At 36.3% G+C, this 6,481-nt stretch overlaps 1 long non-coding RNA gene across 1 annotated transcript; it reads right to left on the reverse strand.

The window, feature by feature from the left end:
• Positions 1 to 518: 518 nt before the first annotated feature.
• Positions 519 to 4,354, reverse strand: LOC147576587 (uncharacterized). Its single transcript, XR_015240952.1, has 2 exons — positions 4,050 to 4,354; positions 519 to 2,059 (listed from the first exon to the last, which is right to left on the reverse strand). It is a non-coding gene; the product is annotated as an uncharacterized LOC147576587 (long non-coding RNA).
• Positions 4,355 to 6,481: the final 2,127 nt, after the last annotated feature.

A 6,481-nucleotide genomic window follows, 5' to 3' on the forward strand; every position in this document is an offset into this window, starting at 1 on the left:
GAATCAGAAACAGGCTCCAGGCTCTGAGCCATCAGCCCAGAGCCTGACGCGGGGCTCGAACTCACGGACCGTGAGATCGTGACCTGGTTGGAGTCAGACGCTTAACCGACTGCGCCACCCAGGCGCCCCGCCCTTGTACTCTTCTACTTCCCATTTCCCACCCACCATGGGGACTGTGATTTCTGTACCTGCACAATAAGACATGTCCAGGGAAATAGGGCTTAAAATATGGTGGGATACTGGAAACATAGTGAGAGTTCTGTGGCATACTTGATTTTGAGAGCAACAAAGGGCATGGAAGGGGCTGCTACATGTTGGTCAATGGCTTAAGGGACCCTATGAATAAATCAAAGGCATCATATTTGTACTGCCAAGAAAAACCTGTCAAGCATGTCTTTCTTGTGGTCATACTGTATAAAATACAGGATAGTTCAGAGTGGCTTGAGAAATCTTAAGGAAATTTTTACATACCACTTTCATGGAAGAAGGCAAAGAAATGTAGCAAATTTATTTTGAAGTGGTTTTGATTAAATTTTTAGTTTTATTTAGTTATTATTATGTCCAAATATCTTACAAGTTGTCCCTCTCCAATCACCAAAACAATCTAAATCCCATAACAGATAATGATTAGAACATATTCAGAAGAGTTGAGAGTAGTAAAGACTAAAAATGTATCTTCTTTTAGGCTCTGTCTAGGCTTTTATCATCCTTTTGTGGGCTCTTGTCATCTTGTGATATATTGCACTTGTTTATGAATATTACAAACGGCTCCAGATGGGTTCTAGTGATCTAACATGTTATCAAATATATTACTTACATTTAAATGTATTCCAATAAGTTTGCTCTATTATGTCCTTCACTGGATGAAAGATATTAGATTATTTAAATTATACATATTAAAAAAGATCCCAATTTGACTTCTCAAAACATTGTAAAACAAAAGGAAATAAAATGCATCATAATATGCCCTTTCCATAGATAAGGAAAAGCTGAACAATGGAGAACTTTATAATGCCTAATTATAAGATTGAAGGAAAAGGAGACTTGGTGAATAAATTTGGAGATGCTCCATTGAGTTCAGAACTGTGACCCTATATTTGTATGTCTCAGAGCTCAAGTTCAATTTTGTAAGACACTTTGTACCTATTAAAATTATACTTAACAATTTTTTTAATGTTTATTAATTTTGAAAGGGAAAGGCGGAGAGACAGAGCATGTGAGTGGTGGGGGGCAGGGACAGAGAGAGAAGGAGACAGAATCTGAAGCAGGCTCCAGGCTCTGAGCTGTCAGGACAGAGCCCTATGTGGGGCTTGAACTCATAAACCGTGAGATCATGACCTGAGCTGAAGTTGGATGCTTAACCGACTAAGCCACCCAGGTGCCCCTAAAATTATACTTTTTATGATTGAAGGCAATCATTGATGAAATATGAGTTGGGATCTTGAGTTGAAATATATTACAGGAATAATGACAAAGTTTTAGATGTTGGCTTCCCAGGAATCTGTTCATTACTGACAAAATCTATCAGTTATAAATACAGGATCTTACAGACCTTGGAAAGTATTATTACCATTCTGAATCACAGATGATCTGTGGAACATGACGATTTTATACTCCTGTGTTCCTTGAATATACTACATGTTACACTAATGTATGCTACTTTATTAGTCATCATTTTAGGCAGATTGGGCTCAATCAGACGTAATACAATGTAACAAGTGAATATGTCTGTGCTGAGACATAACATTCAAATCATGAATCCAGTCTGACTGGTGGGAGTAATTTGAAACAAGTGGGGCATCATTGAGTTCTCTAACCAGCTCCTGAAAGTTTTCGCTTTTCCATTCAGCGCTAGGGACCATGTTTTGAGTATTAGGAGCTATGGCAAAGCCAAACAAAGGACTTTCATCTCCTCTTCTCCTGTGCCAGGAAAGGACTTTCATCTCCTCTTCTCCCTTGGCCTGGGAAAGTGCCAACTCCAATTTGCCAGCCTTGGTGGCCTGGGAGATAGTGAAGCAAGGGAGGGTTTCTTCTGATGCCAGTTCTAGGCTCACAGCACCTGTGTAGAGAGAGACCTCTGTGCCTATTGCCAAAGAACTTCTGCCAGTTAGGGGACCTGACCAGCTAGTCCCCAGTTCCAATGAGCAGACAAATAAACTCAGCAAGAGAGAGTGAGAGACAGAGAGAGAGAGAGAGAGAGAGAGAGAGAGAGAACAAACAGAAGACACAGAACATATGGTTCCCAGAGAAATGGTACCGCTAAAGGAGAGAGACAATAACTTATTTTTTAATGTAAACAATCACCTTTAAGAAGTCAAATACAATATCCCAACTTTATTATATTAATAAACATGACTTAGGAAAAAAACACATCTAGTCAAATAGAAGAAGATGAGGGTCATGGCTGTGACTTTAGCTAGAGCTTTGGCATAAATATCTCAAAATAAATAAAAAATACTAAGATGGGCACTTTTATGAAAAGGAGTCTCAGGGAATAGATCCAGGATACCTAACAGGCTAAAATAATGAGATTTCGAAAGGAGGGGAGAGAATAATTGAACAAAAACAAAAACAGCAAAAATAAATTAATGACTGATTATGAAGATGGAAAGGTACCTACTGTATAATGGTGATGATAGATAAAGGTTTTGGTAAAAACATAATTTTCTTATAAAGAATGAAAATCAAATCAGCATCTTATTTTCATATGAAACAATGGAAGCTAGAAAATGGTGGAGTAGTACATACAGAAAAGTTAGCAGAAATGGTTGCAACCCAAGTGTAGCATTTACTTGTATGGATAAGAAAAAGATATGTCAAGATATTCAAGATATCAAAGAATACATACCACTCATCCATCCCATATGAAGGAATATTTATGTAGGAACTCTAAGCAAAAATCAAAGAAATCAAAATTGAGGGTTCAAGATAGTGGAATATGAGGTGAAGAGAAGTGTGATAGGTTTTGCAATAGTTATAATCAAAATCTAAGTGGATAATCAGAATGTGACTGGGAATGAGGAATTCAAGGACAAAATAATTATTAAACTAGGGTAGACTACAAGGGAAACCTTCATAATTGTCTCAAGCCAAAAGTCCTAAAAGAACAGCAGAGTCTAGAGTTTTATGGGTAGGTATAGGGAAAAAGTAAGTTGCTTTTTATAGATTTCATAGAGTGGAAGAATGTGGGGAAGGAAACACCTTTAATGGCCCAGCTATATTGGGGAAAGAGAGAAATCACTGATGAAATAGACATCTTGATCAAGGGAATAGCCTCCCTCATTGAAAATAATAATTAAATATGTGTCCATAATAGATATTATGTCCAGAAAGGAAAGGTAACTATAAATAGGATGTAAGAGTACACTGAAAATCCCAAATTACAAGATTTAATGAAAAACCATTTGACCAAACCAGTAAAAATAAGAAAGAATGACAAGAGGAAAAATGTGAACAAACAAATCAACTAGGAATAGATTGATTTACCTGGAAGCAGGGATCATGGGTCTAATTTATCATGGTAGTATCATGGTACACTTTCATGAACTATTTATTGGTTGAGGAAAGAAATGATAAGTATGAGATCCACCTTCTTGTCCAGAGTAGTAACAGCATTTTAAATAAAAATTTCTAAATGACAATTATTAAGTGTAAGTTATTTCCATTGGCCATTGGCCACCCTCTCCCATGTTCTTCATGCTTAGTGCTAAACAACATCTGTGGATTGCTATAAAAATGTATTGGAACAGGAATTCCAGATTCCCAAATTGGGTGGAGTTGCAACACTTCATATTTTGCATTCTGATGCGGTATTCCAACCCCCCAAATCTTCTAAACCAGCAGCAGAGTAAAAGGACTTGGAGAAATAGATTAGAATTCAAATCAGAGCAGGGATTCTCTTCTAGTTGGGTGGCCTTGAGCAAGTCAGTTGACTTTTTTGAGCCTCAATTTGATCATGGTAATTAAGACAATGATGAACGGGATGATAATAATTTTAAAAAGGACTATCTGTTATTGGCCATTTAGTGCTAAGCACTGTCCCCAGTTACCTGCTATACAGCCTGATATCTTTCAGCTGTGTTTCCTCACCATACATATCAGTTATCAAGCATCCGTGCCTTGGATCTCTCCAGGCATGGACCAGTTCTGAGTCACTGTAATCCAACCATGTCTTACTCTCATTCTGTCCTTTATAACTCACAATACATTTGCTATTTGTTCATTTTCTAACCTGCTTTGCTCTAGGATTTCTGTGTTCTCTTGTCTTCCTCTCAGTAATACTTTAACCATTAAATTGAAGACAAAGTTAAAGTTTTCAATTTCACTTTTAATTATTATCTAGTGTTCCAGGAATGGTTCAATCATGATTTATGTTATATATTAGAAGCTATTTAGAAGCTCTTTCAACATTTGTTCTTATTATAAATGCCTCACTATTGGGGTTAAAAGTTTGTGTCCATCAGTGATTATTGCCTTAGGACAAATCACTGAGACAATGAAGGTTTGGATACATAATTCCAAAATGAACTTAAAAAGATGAGGGGTGGGGCACCTGGGTGGCTAAGTCAATTAAGCATCTGACTCTCGGTTTGGGCTCAAGTCATGATCTCATGGCTTCATGAGTTCCAGCCCCGTGTAGGGATCTATGCTGATAGTGTAAAGCCTGCTTGGGATTCTCCCTATGTCTCTTTCTCTCTGCCCCTCCCCTGCTTGCACGATCTTTGTCTCTCTCTCTCTAAATAAATAAACTTAAAATAAAATTAAAAAAGAAAAAGAACATTCTTGGTGGAACATTCATGGGTGGCTCAGTGGGTTTAACGTCTGAGTCTTGATATGGGCCAGGATGTGATCTTGCTCTCATGAAATCAAACCCTGTGTGGGACTCTAAGCTGAGCATGGAATCTGCTTGGGATTCTCTCTCTGCCTCTCTCTCTCTGCCGCTCCCCTGCTCCTCCCCCCTCCAACCCCCTATCCCCGCTGCTACTCTTGGGTGGGCATGTGCTCTCTTTCTCTTTCTCAAAATAAATAAATAAACATTAAAAAACTTTAAAATATGATATTAATTTCTTCTACTAGCAGAGCATAAGATTTTATATTTACCCACATCCTTACTAAAATGGGATATTACAATATTTTTATTTTATTTTTTTAATGTTTATTTATTTCGAGAGAGAGAGAGACCATGCATACGCACGTGAATAGGGGAGGGACAGAGAGAGAGGGAGAGAGAGAATCCCAAGCAGGCTCCATGCTGCTAGTGCAGAGCCCAACACAGGGCTCAAACTCACAAAATGTGAGATCATGACCTGAGCGGAAATCAAGAGTCAGAGACGTTCAACTGACTGAGCCACCCAGGCACCTCTACAATATTTTGAAATCTGCAATTTTATGGATGAAAATGGCATTATAATGACATTTATTTGATTGATGAGATTGAAGATTTTAATGTATCTATTATCCATTTATATACTGTTCTGTGATATGCCTGTTGGTGTCATTGAATCATTTCTCTATTAGGGTATTCCTTTTCTGTATTGATTTGAAGGACACCTTTACACATTAAAGATATCAGCTTCCAAATCAGCTTCCCTTATGTTACTATCTTACATAACTACAGAACAATGGTTTAAAAAAAAGCCTAAGAAATTAACTTTGGTGAAAGTATATTGAAATACAGAATTTATTTGGGTTTTATCCATTTTCCACTAATGTCTTTTTTATTCCAAGATCCCACATTGTGCTTAGTTGTCATGTCTCTTTGGTCTCTTCCAATCTGTGACAGTTCCCATCATTCTTAGCTTTCAAAATCTTGACACTTTTGAAGATTATGCCTTTAACTTTCAAAAATTATTTTTAGATATACTTAAGTTTTTATAAATTCGTATGTTAAATACATTAATACTCTTTTTGGGGTTTCCACAGTTGGTTTTAGATATAGAACACTTGGGAAGTAGTGTCCTCTTAGAAACTGTACAAATATTTAATAATATCTCTTAGCATTTTATTCTTTTATTTAAAAATGTATTTAATTTTATACTTAGTAGGATTTATTTTGATATAAACCATGATGTAGGAATATAATTTGCTCATTTGTCCCCAGATATCCAGACTTTGTCCCAATACCATTGATTGAATAATCCACCTCTTATATAACAATTTAACCTCTGTAACTGATCTATTTTTCTTTTCCTTTACCATTCCCATAATATTTTATTTTTATTCCCATAATATTAATTTGTATACTTAACAACATATCTTCATACAGTTACTTTCCATTTGAAAAATGTACTGCTTTTTTAAATCTCATAATGTTGCCATGATCAATTTCAATCAATGTAGGCATGACAATGTATAACTTGTTTATGATTTTGGGTTTTTTTTTTAAGTTTTTATTTAAATTCTAGTTAGTTAACATAGAGTGTAATAGTTTCAGGAGTACAAAATAGGGATTCAACACTTCCACACAAAACCTGGTGCTTAT

The sequence above is a fragment of the Puma concolor genome, chromosome D1 (genome assembly GCF_028749965.1).
Source record: "Puma concolor isolate L17-30 chromosome D1, mPumCon1.1.hap2, whole genome shotgun sequence".
NCBI classification, from domain to species: Eukaryota; Metazoa; Chordata; class Mammalia; order Carnivora; family Felidae; genus Puma; species Puma concolor.